Source organism: Epargyreus clarus, unplaced genomic scaffold (genome assembly GCF_041222505.1).
Source record: "Epargyreus clarus isolate Ecla_fem2 unplaced genomic scaffold, WU_Ecla_fem_2.2 ptg000018l, whole genome shotgun sequence".
Classification (NCBI taxonomy): domain Eukaryota; kingdom Metazoa; phylum Arthropoda; class Insecta; order Lepidoptera; family Hesperiidae; genus Epargyreus; species Epargyreus clarus.
The window spans coordinates 1,000,704-1,015,912 of NW_027332226.1; the positions used below are offsets into that span (position 1 = coordinate 1,000,704).

The 15,209-nt window shown below is 35.9% G+C and overlaps 1 protein-coding gene across 1 annotated transcript in view; it reads left to right on the top strand.

The window, feature by feature from the left end:
• The first annotated feature begins 695 nt into the window (after positions 1-695).
• Positions 696-15,209, top strand: part of LOC140749604 (protein peste-like) — a 65,815-nt gene continuing 51,301 nt past the window's right edge. The window contains exon 1 of the mRNA XM_073082709.1: positions 696-918. The gene's annotated coding sequence lies outside the window, so the exon portion shown is untranslated. The remainder of the gene's footprint in view (positions 919-15,209) is intronic.

Genomic DNA, 15,209 nt, shown 5'->3' on the forward strand with positions numbered 1-15,209 from the left:
CTACTCCTATATTATAAAAAAATGGGTTTCAATGACATTTTTGCGATCATTTGAAAATATTTATTGTATAAATGTTCATTATGTCATATTTTTAATTAGCTTAAAATGAAATCCAGTTTTATTTTTCCTATTTTGTTGATGACGTTACATTATTATTGCCAATTTAGAATTCTTTATAATAGATCTATTAGGTATTATTATTAATTAAATGGAATTGAATTGTAATGATTAATTCCGAATTTAAGGAAAAATCCAATTCCTATCAACAATACAATACGGCGGATACAATGAATATGTATCCGCAGTCAAAATAAGTTAGTATATTTAAAAAAACATAGTTTAGAAAACATACAGACTGTAGTTCTCATTAATTAGAATAACTGGAATATTCACAAATAAAATATAAAATGTTTTCCCTGACGTACAGCGAATAAATAAGAAAATTGATAGGCGCGTAAACGCTAACAAAATAAATATATTTTACAGCGTATTACCGTTTGAAAATCAAAAATCATCATTGATTCCCGAAATGCTATCAAATACCACCTGCTATTACCGAGTGATTTGATAAAAAACCATCGAATTTGGCCGAAGTGTACACTTTTGTTGACACGGCATCGCTTCAATTGATTACTTATCATTGAGTTGACAGACCTTTAGACCAACTCCGTGTTGCTCGTATGTCAGTATCGTTCCATCTATGGCTGAGGTTACGCGTGTTACAGGGCTGAAAATAACCCTATGCGATTCGTAAACGAACCCTGTGTAAACCGATCTTGAATTAACATTTGGCGAATGTTTGACAAACGTGGTTTTGTTTGTGTGTGCTGTGTGATCCAACATAAAAACAATTTGGTCGTATTTTGACTGGTATCTAACGTTATCAGGAAGTGCTGTCGGTTATCAAAAATTAGGAAGGTGAGCCCATTTGTATGGTAATGTACTTATTCAGTAATATTTTTTACTAGAATTTTTCAAGAATTTTAATGTTATATATAGGCAGACAAAACTGTTTTATTACTTTTTCTCTGTTTTGTTTGGTAGCTAATTACAACCTATACCTAGTGTTTTAAAAAAATATTTTTAGAAATAGTAGAAATTTTAGAAACAGAATTTTCAAAATAGCTATCGTCGAATTAAATCTAAAGTGAACTAAACTACTATGATACTTTACCACCGGTTTCAAAGAATGTAGTGAAAAGGAATTTTCAAAACAGGTGGTGTTACGGTAAATTACCATTGTTTTAAATTATATTTCGAAATTAAAATATACATGCATGCCTGAAACCTGAAACATTGTAGTCACAATGTTGCACTGAAAATAATTTAGATACTAATATATAATAATTAATATTATTCGTAGGTATTTAATTATATGCTCTTACAACTACGCACTTTACGTAATAATTATAGTTCATATACTAGGTTTTACCCGCGGCTTCGCTCACGGACAGATTCCGATAACAAAAAATATTTTGTTATCCTTAAGGAAATCTTCATAAGTTTATAGGTTAAATCATAGATTAGTAAACATTACTCGCTGCGAACAAGAAAATGTAACCTTTTGACAATTGGCACCGTCATTTTTTTTCGTGTTTGAAAAATATTTAATAATTGTAGTTTTTAGATCATTTACGTATGAAACGATATTTCTCCGCCCTTTTTCTTCGAGTTCGTGTTTTTGCACCACTTAACTGCGCATTTCGGCATTGTTCCGCGTAAATTACACCATGACAGCCATTAAATGGCTGATAGAATTGTCAGCCGTAGTCATTTAATGGCTTCCTTCAATTACAAGGCGGTGAGATATCTATACTTATCTATCTATCTTAAATATACAAAATGCTTAAAATGACATGTCCTGCCCTCCCTTTACAAATACCCTTAGTTTAGCCTATTAAGCGTTAAATTTCCAAAACCGTTGAAACAGGTGTATAACCTACTGCCAGGTTCGAAAAGCCAAACACTAGTTTTTTTTACTCGCTTAAAAATCGGGTTTTAAACAACCTTTCAACTCCTTTTTTGATCCTGAGTCGCCTTCTACGATACCCACGGGCAGGCATGGGGTGGTCTAGCGCCGGAGCCACACGGCATAACATCTTATATATATAAAAATCTCGTGTCACAATGTTAGTTACCGTACTCCTCAGAAACGGCTTTACCGATTTTCATCAAATTTTATATGCATATTCAGTAGGTCTGAGAATCGGCTACTATCTATTTTTCATACCCCTAAGTGATAAGGGTTGTTCAACCCTAATATTTTTTTATTTATATGGCAACACAACGTTTGCCGGGTCAGCTAGTTTTTCTTTATAATTCAAAACAAATTATCTTATATACATACTTAATTGTTATTAATCGCAATGCATGTTTTGTTCGATCTACATATTCATATCACAAGGCATTGAACTCTATGCAACTCTACATCGAATGTGTTTTTGTATTTCAGCACCTCGTAGATAACAATATTTTTATAGTTATCGAAATCAACGACAGATTTTAGTTTATTAAATTAATTATCAGCAGGATAACGATAATCATTGTTACTTATAAAATATGTTATGATACGCTGTGTCTAATTATATTTAAAAAATTTTGAAGGTGGTAGAACCCTTTGTGGTTCGCCTCCGGCGGCACCACCGCCACACCTATTTCTGCCTGATAACAGTAGTGTTAAGCAGTGTTAACCGGTACACGGTTCGAAGGGTGTGGTAAGGGAGACATACTGTTCCGAGGCACTCCAGCTTAGTCCTCAGGGCTATAGGCGCATCTGTGGCTGACCTAAGGCACAAATCTTAACTGGGGTTGTTAAAGATGTCCATGGCAGTAGCCACTTACTAGGTGGGCTGCTCGTCTGTTGCTCCTATATTATAAAAAACTGAGTTAGACGCATGGCAGACTAATATATTCTCCTATACAATGTGTAATGGCTTATTTATATCCATTGTAACACAGTCGCGCCAGACACGGGCTATGTTTCTCAAAATATTGAGAAGAAAATGATGTTCTTGTCTGAGAAGTTCAACGGCGTTCAATACCTTATACGTTATTGTTTTGCTTTTAAAATAACTTTGTTTTATGATGTTTTTATAAAGTCTGTAAATTAAAGAATGTTACTGTTGTTGGTCGTGACTTTTATCTTAAACTGTTAAGGGTTCAGTACCCTTACCATGAGTTTTCAAAACATCCCACAATTTTCATCCATTATTCTGTTCCGTTTGCTTAGTAGACTGAGTAAACGTAACAATAAGTAAGTGTTCAAGTCTTTTTGTCACATGTTCGCAAAAAGAGAGACTAAATATTAAGCGCCATTTGTCAATACATTTAATGTTACGTTACTGACACTATAGTTCTGATACAATCCACTAGGGGCGCTGATTAGAAATTGTATGGGCAAATACATAAACAAATACCAAAACAGTCATATTTGTCAAAACATAAAAACTCATGGTAAGGGTACTGATGTGACGAATCTTTTCGGTCGTACGGTCTAACCGGTCAAATAGCTGATAAAAATTTGTGACTATTATTGGTATTAGGCCGTGACATACAGTTTAAAATTAGTTTGAAAACTAAAATTGAATATAGAATTAACGCTCTAAAATGTATGAAACAAAAAATATTATTATATTGATATTTAAATAATAACTTTTTTTGCGCAAAGTTTTGTTAAAATATGTTCAATAATGTGAGCCGGTAGCAATTCAAATAAATTTAGTTTGTTCCAACATGAAGAAAAGACAAATAGTTAAAATATATAATAATAACATAACATAACATTATAGTAATAATAACTTAATTTAATGTGACGACACATAATGTATAATCAGACGATCAAGACCTCTTCAAGGATACTACATTTATCAAATTATGATAAGTAGTTTAGGAGTAACACTACGTCCATATAAAACAGTGCTCTAAAATATATGAAACATGAAAATATTCTTATATTTATATTCAAAGGATAAATTAGTAAAGATACTTTGCCGCCTTGAAATTGAATGAAGCCACAAACGGCTTATTTTAGTAAGTTCTTTTTTTGAATTCTTGACAAATATAAACATTTTTAGAGAACATTTCCGAATAAATAACCAATACTGCGTAATTTACGTAATAAATAAATAATTATTTCAAATATTTTAGGGACATTTTAGCACGGAGACGTGGCAAAACTTTTTTACGCAACTATTTCAATTCTCAAAACTGGGTACATTTTCTTGTTAGGAGTGAGTAATCTTTACTAATCTATGTTCAAAGGATAGATTAATTTATTGTGACGTCACAACCTATCAGGGGACGATCAAAATCCTTCTATACCTCGTTTGTCAAATGATAACAAATAGTTTAGAAGTTATGAAAAACAGATGAAAATACATACGCGCCAAACTGCTAGTTCGCTCTGAAGTTGTTGCGAGCAGGTGTAGTCATACAATTTGCTATGGCGACGCGATTCATTTCTATAATCAGAGCGGACTAGCAGGTTTACGCGGAATATATATACATACTTTTTGCTGCGTCATAGTCGGGTAAAAATAAGAGAATGGTTCAGTATACGGTATATGGTCTTGTACTACGATAGTTCACGTGGGATTATACTCGTGGATATAGTGTGGACAAAGTCAACAAACCAGATTTGACAAATCCATGTTAAATTTGTCACCAAAATAAGTTGTTTAAAGTTTACTTTCAAGGTTGCTAATGGTTCCGGTTGGCGATTGAGTATTTTTATAATCTTTAACATACTTGAATTAATACTATTTAACTCTGATAGTCTAGTGATATAGAATTCGATCTGTCCATCTAGGTAAGCGGTTTGAATCCTAGGCCTGATAGTTTGAAGTTATGACCGTCCTAAAAAATAATTTTCATTTGGTTTAATTATGAAGAATCGTTCATGCCTGAGAGTATAAATACACCTCTAAATCCCTTTGATTAAGGTCATAGTCCACTATAAGTACTGGCTAAGTGCAAATTGATAGACTTCACACACTTTATAGATCTTTTTAAAAACTCTCAGGCGTGTAGGTTTTCTCACGATGTTTCTTTTACCGCTATCAAAATTAATATCTAATACATATAACGGCAGTGATAGCCTAGTGGTAAAGAAATTCGGCCTCTCGATCGAGGGGTCCGAGATTCAAATCCCAGGCACGTACCTCTGATTTTTTCAAAGTTATGTGCGTATTGGTAATTAATTATCACTTGCTAAACGGTGAAGGAAAACATGGTGAGGGAACCTGCATACCTGAGAGATTTATAAAAAAAAATCTCAATGGTATGTGAAGTCTACCAATACGCACTTGGCCAGCGCGGTGGACTATGGCCTAATCCTTCTCATCATAATGAGATAATGTCTCTCATAAGAGGAGACCTGTGCCCAGCAGTGGGACGGTAACGGTAATGGGTTGCTGATGATGATGATGACACATGACTTTGAAAAATCAAAGGGCTGCACGTCGAGCCACCGAACCTTGGACCCTCCGGTTGAGAGGCCTAGTGAGAAATTCAAAATCAAACCTCATTTATTCAAAATTGATTTATCTAAAACTCTTTTTTTTGAACTTCAAGAATCAGTAAGAGGGTTTAGAGAGGAGGAGCGCCGCAAGAAATGTCTACGAACTATTGTTATAAAAAATATATATAATACTTGCTGACCCGACAATCGTGTTGCCATATAAATAAAAAAATGTTAGAGGTGAACAACCCTTATCACTTAGGGGTATGAAAAATAGATAGTAGCCGATTCTCAGACTTACTGAATATACATATAAAATTTGGTAAAAATCGCTAAAGCCGTTTCGAAGGAGTACGGTAACTAACATTGTGACACGAGAATTTTATATATAAGATATAGGAATAATAAAAAAATATAATATATAGGAGTAGTAGACGAGCGTGTAGCCCATTAAATGGCAAGCCAAGCCAAGAGCATCAGTGGTCAGTAGCCACTGATGCTCTTGGACATTTGTCATCAACCCAAGTTAGGATTAGATCCCTACCTGAGGTCGGCCACAAAATATGTCTACTTTACCACACCCCTCAAACCAGAACACAAAGAGTACTTAACGCTGTTGCTATTAGGAAGAAATAGGTGTGGCAGTGGTGCCGTCGGAGTCATATCACAAAGGATTTCACCACCTTCAAAAGTATACTTACAATTGACTATAAGAGCATTTTAGCCGTGTCTAGATGTGTTCACTTCGACCATTTTATTCACATGTAAGACGTCCCCAAGTCGTGCCCTCGTTGCACTGAGGACGGTCTAACTGGCTAATGACCACATCCGCTGCACGCTGGGAAGACGGACGAATAAATTGTACCTCCAAGGATTGTTTGGTAAATTGCCTGTCACATTATTGTCACGGGGAGCCGAGTACAGCTGTTATGTCGAGGTTCTCAATCTGAGACAGAATTTTTTTGACCCTTTCTTGGTCAGGGGTATAGCAAGGCAAAGAAAAATTTAGCGATCTTCTTCTAATTAGTAAAAAGATCTCCAGTCCAGAATAAAGTCAGCCACTCCTGTTCTAGGTTTCTATCTATGTTGTCCCTGTAATACCAGAATAAGGCTACGCTATCCCCTGGCTGTCGTAAGAAGCGACTAAAAGGAGACTTCTGGTATCGCGAGTAGCAAGAGTGGGAGCTCGAACCGCTTGGGCAGCGGCCCCGGGAAGGCCGACGGTATGTGTGGTCGCATACCATCGTACGCACCAGACACGGTGTGGCGAGCGTGAAGCTCACTTGGGTGGAGGCCGACGGGGCAACGCGCAAGAGGATTCCGATTGCGGTCCTTTGGAGTTCCCGGAGCCCTCTACGCAGTGCCGAAGACTATGACTATGTGTGGCGGTGTAAAGTGTAATATTTTACATTTGACGTTATTTCCAAAGTTTAATTTAATATTCTCAATCGTTGCTAGAGACAGAAATATAGTAGATTGGATCTACACTTTCAGCATTCAAATCTGCCGACGTAAAATGGTCTGAGAATTGCTTAAAATATTACCTAAATATAAATAAATATATATAAATATAATATAGGTACGTATGTACACTACTTCCTATAAAAATGTATATATAAAAATATAGTTACAGAAGGTTTTCGGTTAATATAGGTTGAGAGCCAATTGTTTAGAAGTCTAGGCGACAATTTATGATGTTAGTAAATGATAGTTTGCTGAAGGTTCTTGGTACCAACCAACACATCATTTATATACTTTAGAAGTTAATGGAAATCTACCGATTCAGTCCTCAGGGTACCTACTCAGTAACCTCTGAGATACCCTTCTAGAAGGATTTGATGCTGCAATGCGCGTTAAACATCGGATTCTATAATTTTTAGGGACGAGGAAAAACGAAGGGTAAAAATGGAAAGCTATTAAGCTTCCGTTGTTTGTTTGTTGTGTTTTGCCACTTTTTTCTACACTCACATAAAATGGAAGCCCACAATAAAAATCTTAATTCATCATTTAGAACTTATGCACATAGCCGCATTTGTACCTACTTCTGAGTATAAGAAGAATAAATAAACAAAGTGTCAGGAAAACTAGTCAGGAAATTATTAAAAAAACCACGTTTATAAACCGAGAACATTTTACTTCACAATTTTACTTTACTAGTAAACAAAATAACAAGTAAGCATACAAATTATAGTCTCGACAACAAAAGTGGCAGAGTAACGTTCTTTACAATAATCCGAAAATAACTGCCCAGAAGGCGATCTACAGTGCCCTTATATACGCTTATTATTAGTTGATATCCTCAATTGACAATTAAATTTTCTTTCTTCTACCGTCGTTGCTAACAAAAGTTTAATTAGCGGTCTAATTCCAAATTCTCATACCAGCCTAGTAATATCAATCGTTTTATAAAATAAATTCAAATACACCTCAGCTTAGCAGACACCAGAGATGAATCGGATTCAGACCGGATGCAGTCATTATTTACTTGTGGACAGATGACCTCCACTGATATCTTGTGATAAGCGTCTCAAGTTTTGGTGTTGGTAAATCTATGGATCTATTACTTACGTTATTTTCCAACATATCTAGTATTATCGTCTTTATAAAAATATAATCTTTACAGTGATATAGGATAGATTTTCGTCGTACCCCAGGCAGGCAACTCTCAATGTTTCGAATTATAATTCAACTTAATTGCGAACGAAGACTTCGGAAAAAAGTCCTCTAACGTTTGTTGTGTATCCGCACTTGACCAGTGTGGTAGCCTATGACCTAATTCCTTCTCATTTTGTATGACCACTTATCATCAGATGGCGTGTAAGTTGTTTTTTTTTTTAATATAGGAGTAGAAAACGAACATGCACTCCACCCACGCATACCGCCCATGTAATGGGTGGCAGTAAGTGTTTACTGCCGCCTAAGTACATCTGTAATCAACCCCAGATACGACGAGATTCCTGTATGAGGTCGGGCACAGGTGCGCCACTCCACTACTCCTGAGGACTATGTTGGAACGCCTCAGAAAAGTATGTCTCCCTTACCACACCCTTCAAACCAGACCACAGCAGCGCTTAACACTGCTGTTATTATGTATAACTAGGTGTGGCGGTGGTGCGGTCGAGCCACAAAGGGTTCCACCACCTTTAAAACAATTTCTAAAACAATCTTATAAAAACACGATTTACCAATAGGGACAACTTTGAGTGGATCCGGACGTGCTCATTACATTGAGGAGCGAGATCTCATTGGCAACATTGTCTCAATGAGTTCACGGAGAAGAGTGTCGGGTTCAGGGGAGTTTTTAATGTGCATCTTGTTATATAACGGATATGCATGATAAATGCATGTCTGTATGACAAACGTACGATTTTCGAAAAGTTGTGATTTTTTTATTAGTTGTATGCACTACTAGAGAATTATTATAAGAACCTGCCTGTTTACAGTTGCACGTCAGCTGCGGTTACTGTCGCCCATGATCATCTTTAATCAACCCTAGATAAGATTCGATTCCTACCCGAGCTTAGCCGCAGATGCACCGATACCCTTTTGGACTAAGCTTGAATGCCTCTGAAAAGTGCCCTTACCACACCCTTCAAACTAAAACACAGCAACGCATAAATTGTTAGGCAGAAATAGGCGTGGCGGTGATACCGCCGGAGTCTAACCAAAAAGCGTTCTACCACCTTCAAAAAGCCGATAGTTCACTACAAAAAAAGATAGATATTTATTCTATTATAGCCGTGCGACGCGCGGGCGGAATCATAGTCACCTATAACATTTTTTTAAGCTCTTGCATAGCTTTTATCGCGGGCTTTGAGCGCGGCGACCGAATCGAGAAATTCCGTAACGAAAATAAGTAACACCTTTCAACAACTCGGTTGCCTGGAGACTTGATATCCAACTATCAAGTGTCCAGGCAACCGAGTTGTTGACTGTCAATAGAAAAATATGGATATAATTGAATAAAGTATTATTTTACATTCCTTATTATTTTATTTGATATTGGCGACGAGATGTCGAATGAACTAAAAACAATAAGGAAATACGAGCCACATTACGTGGGTTAATGAAACGAACCGAAAATTACATTTTGGGAATAGAAAAAATTGACATTGAAGAAATAAATATACGACTGAATTCTTTACAAGAAAATTTGAACAAATTCTACACGATTCAAGAAAAAATTGAATGGCTTACAGAAGAAGAAAATTTAGAAGAGGAAATAAAATACAGGTACGAATTTGAAGAAATATATACAAAGCTAAAATTTAAATTTTTGAATGTACAAAAAGAAAATAATCGGCTAATACCTGAATGTTCTTTTATATCAGCAAGAGCGGAAGTTTATTTGATAAACTGTTAACTGTCAAGGCACGCTTGAGACGTACACCTAATACAAAAGAGTTATCACCTTATCAGTTAATGTTCGGCAGAGAGGTAAGAACCTATATGCATGCCTTATTTAAGAAATCCGCCCCACTATCCAGATTACATTACAATGCACCGCCAACGCAGGAGTTCGGACAAGATGATAAGGTACAAGTCCGCAGTTACACCAACCCAAGAGTTAAATGGGAGTTCGGAGTCGTCATCCGAAGATTAGGTAGACTCCATTATGAATTCAGAACTGAAAATGGCATACTGGTGCGCCGTCACCTTGACCAAATGCTGCCGGCGCCCCTGGTGGTGTAAGTGAAAATAGCGGTGGAGGACTGTTGGATATCAAGTCTTCAGGCAACCGAGTTGTTGACTGTCAATAGAAAAATATGGATATAATTGAATAAAGTATTATTTTACATTCCTTATTATTTTATTTGATAACCTTAATTCGTCAACTTGAACACAGATGGCAGTAATACACATTTTTTTATAATCCGTGCAAATTGCGTGAAGTATATTTTATATTCCCATTATAAAATTCAAAATTATATTACCATATTATCCAAATAATATGTTTTATCAACATAAGCTATGTTGAATTCTGGATTGATAAAATAACGTAAAAGAGTGTTTGTTATTTTTAAACGTACAATTACAACTGACAGACTTGACAGCACAAAATCAAAACGCCATTATGATTTATGGTACAAATAATTTGTGTACAAAGTGTTTTAAATATGAATAAACAAAGTGCATTTATTAATGAAAAATGCGATGTACCTGTAACATTCGGCCAAATGTCACAGGCACATCGCATTGATCCATTTATATTGCTGGTTGTTGATACTTTATGTCACTTATTAAATACTTTTCTATTTTATATTTTAGAATGTTCAGTCTTGCTTGGAGTTATGAAATGTCAGCTGATATTTGCAATGTCTTATATAATGGAGATATGATAAAATAGTGGATAAAGATGTATTAATGTAAATGTTGATGATTATGGAAGAATATATTGTATTTCTGGAATTCCTTCTGAGCGTTTTCATAGCATAAAAAATGCTATGCAATAGCTTTACCGCGGCAGTCTCCGAGTGCCACACGTATTATTTATTTTATTTCTTTTTATAATATAGAAGTAAATGAGCATGCAGTCAACCTGATGGTAAGTGGTTACTGCCGCCCATGGACATTTGTAATCAACCCCAGATAGAATAAGATTTCTACCTTAGGTCGGCCACAAATGCGCCGCTACCCCTGAGGGCCAAGCTGGAACGCCTCGGAAAAGTATGTCTCCCTTACCACACCCTTAAAACCAGAACACAACAGTGCTTAATACTGCTATTACTAGATAGAAGTAGGTGTGGCGGTGGTACCGCCGGAGTCGAACAGCAAAGAGTTCTACCACCTTTAAACATATATGCTCATAATATAACATGCTCAATCACCAGACATTCTGTCGTGAGACTTCAATCACATCCTCAAACTCCATTGTCAAGAAACCTTGATTAGATTAAGAGTTCAATTGACGTCATTTCCCAATAAAGGCTGGCACAGACGGTCGATTGAACCATTCGTTGTGTGAAATGAAGGCGTCCGCTACTGTGTAGGCGGACTTTCTTCCTCTAATTGGATTAAAAGGATATGTGAGTAAAATACGCCTAAGAAAATTAAAGTGGAACTTATACCTATAAATCTTTTTAAATATTAATGTATATAATAACTTCTACTAAAATTCAAGTACGTAATTACGTAGTTATTTGTCATATGCAAACAGGATGCTTATCTTATTAGAGGTATGTATGTATATAAGATCTTATTAGAGGTCTAGCATAGTTTAAGCGACTTTTTAGTCTTACTTATAGCTTAGTATAGTCGGTATATTGGATTTTGTCTGTTTGTACATTAGATAGATATATATTATATATCGTTATATTATATATTTTGTGCGAAATATAATTACAAGTCCTGGATGTAAGATACTAGCTTTAATTATGAACGAAATCATCACAAGATCTTCATCTACTTGTCGGAAACATATCTCAATGATGATGATTTCATTATATTGTCGATATATTGTAATAAATATTTATAACACTTTAATTTTTTATGTAAATTGTAATGAACAACTATGTAATGTTTATTTATAAGAATAGAAAACAAACTAAAGATTTGAACACCGGATCAACCGGTAGAGTATGCCGAACGCAATTCATCATCATCATCATCAACTCATTACTGTCCCACTGCAGGGCACGGGTCTCCTCTCAGAATGAGAAGGATTAGGCCATAGTCCACCGCGATGGCCAAGTGCGTATTGGTCGACTTCACATACCTTTGAGATTTTTTTTTATAAATCTCTCAGGTATGCAGGTTTACTCACGATGTTTTCCTTCACCGTTTAGCAAGTGATAATTAATTTCTAATACGCACATAACTTTGAAAAATCAGTGGCCTGGGATTTGAACCTCGAACCCCTCGATCGAGAGGTCGAGTTTCTGAGTTTTTACTATGTATGAACTACTTTATAAACGCATGCTTTTACAAAGAAATAAATTCATTCATTCATTCAAAGATCACCCGTAAGCCTAAACCCTTCTGATTTAGAGAACGTTTAATTTATCGATAATATTTATTTATTATTGTTTTCAGTTTACTACTTTTTGTAATAATGTTATTTTCGCAAAAAAACAGTCTAGTATTACTAAGTATTACTTTAATCTCTATGTTAGTATATCAGAATGCCATTTTTGCATCGAAAATAAACATTTTTAAATGTATTGTATACGGCCATTTACATAATACAATGACGTTGTTTGAGAGTATTTTGCCATTACCTTCAAATTATTGCGTTAGTTTATTAATTTATGCGAATTCTAAGGATTGACATTTAGATAATTGGTAATAAACATTTTAAATCAATTGATTTATCTTTGTGACTTTAGAGACCAATTTATACGTTTATTTTTTGTGATCATTAAACAAATTCTACATTAATCAGGACCTAAAATTTATCATCATCATCCATCATCAGCACTGTGTGCTGGGCACGGGTCTCCTCTTAGAATGAGAAGGATTAGGCAACCTTGAATTCACACTGATTTGTACGATACTCGTACGAACTTCAAAATACGTCATACGAGATTCTCATACGAAAGAATCACCTTATAATGTCGTCGTGTAAACAAACACAGAGAATTATCGCCTGGCGATATGTCATATACCAGTTTCGTATGACATAATCGTAGGCGCGTTTTTGTTCTGTAAACATTTTGATACGATTATGTTATGGCGATTATTGCTTGTGATAGTGCCTTACGATTTCTCGACCCGAAACGTGCGTGAAACTCTCTCCATCTAAATGACTCTTCAAAATAGTGATACTTAATTTCTAATACGCACATAACTTTGAAAATCAGAGTTGCCTGGGATTTGAACCTCGGACCCCTCGTTCAAGAGACTGAGTTCCTTAATCACAAAACGATCACTTATATACTAAAATATAGACGATCTATTATTTAATTTATGACAATCAGGTTAGATGGAGTTAGAGGTCTAAACCTGTTTTCAAAATCAATGAAATAAACGTTTTTGCACGACTTAATAACTCATTCTTTTCTCATAAAACTCCTGAAGAAATTAACGTAAATGTACTTAAACATTTCAAATGTCGTAATATTAAATAATTTAGCATATTTTTATCAATTTAATGAAATGCCGAAGCACGTATTGTATTCAATATGATAATTTATTTCGAAGGACACATTGTAATGGTTACGCGAAGTCTTAAATGGGATTTTATTGGCCTATATAATTATATTCTTGCGCAATTTCCTACATATTTATTTAAGGTGGGCCTATAAATTATATATGACGGACTATATAGCTTCGACGACCGATTTATTATTATATTCCTTGTCTAGACTGACTAGTAAACTAAATTCGCTAAACTCGTTTCCTTTTTTCGGTACCTGATAATTAATATTAGGCTCTGTTTTTCATTTGTTTTCTTCTATTACAATATTTTCTATGCTATTCTTTTCTAATGTATTTTTGAACCGTTAGTAGTTCGACCAGCATCGCTTTCTTTAATTATAGCAGTGGTAAGCGCTGCTGTGTTCTAATTTGAAGGGCTGTGGTAACAGAAAGAAAGAAAGAAATATTTATTTGTTAAAAAATACCACAACATTATATGGCATAAATAATAGTCAACATGATTCTTAAATCAGAACATTGCTGCAGTAAAATTTAACAAAAGGGTCCACACTCAGCCTCACCGCGGCGAACCACGGCCACTGATTTTCAGTGTGTAAACAGAGACATACGGGTAGTAACGTATCTGTGGCTAACTTCCGACAGGACTCTAATCCTATCTGAAGTTGATTATAGATGACCATGGGCGACAGTTGCCACTTACTATTAGCTGAACTGCATGTGCACTTGCTATTTCTATATTATAAAAAAACAGGTATAAGTAACATAACTACAGACGAGATCTAATTTCACTGATTAATTCATAATTAAGGTGGTTATTAAGTTTTGTTATCAGAATGTGTTAATTGAATAAGATAATATTTAATTAGGACATAAAACAATAAACTTATACAATGTCGTTTACAAGTGATACGAGTAAGTAGTACAATTACGATGTGATTTTTATATGAATGCGTTCTATACTTCTTTGTAGTAGGATTCCCTGTGTAGTAGATGCTAACAAAGACGAGCATTCAAACACCCTTTTTTTACGAGGGGGAAACCTTCAAAAGGTACCCGGTGCCGTGGGAGCGAAGCAGGGTTATGCGGGATTCTTACCGCACTAAAACCCCCCCGGAGGCCGTCCTCGGCGCTGCGTAGAGGACTCCGGGATCTCCAAAGGAACGCAACCGGAGTCCTCTTAACTCGCTGCCCCGTCGGGCTCCGCCCAGGTGAGCTTGGCGCTCGCCACAACGTCTGGTGCGTACGACAGTATGCGACCACACATACAGCCGTCCTTCCCGGGGTCGCTGGCTGGGCGGTTCGAGCCCCCACTCTTGCCACCTGCAACCCCGGAAGCCCCCTTTTAGTCGCCTCTTACGACAGGCAGGGGATACCGTAGCCCTACTCTGGTCCCGAAACTACAGGGACAGAGCATACAAACAACCTTTGTGGTTCGACTCCAAGGGCCTATTTCTGCCTAATTACAGTAGTGTTAAGCGTTGCTGTGTTCTGGTTTGAAGGGTGTGGTAAAGACGACATACTTTTAAAAAATAATTTATAAATAACATCCTCTTCAATAATTATCTTTCGGTGAGTTTACGCGTGTTAACTGTTTGAAGTACTGATTAGATTTTGACAATAGGTACTTACACTAATGAATCATTCTGAAGAACCG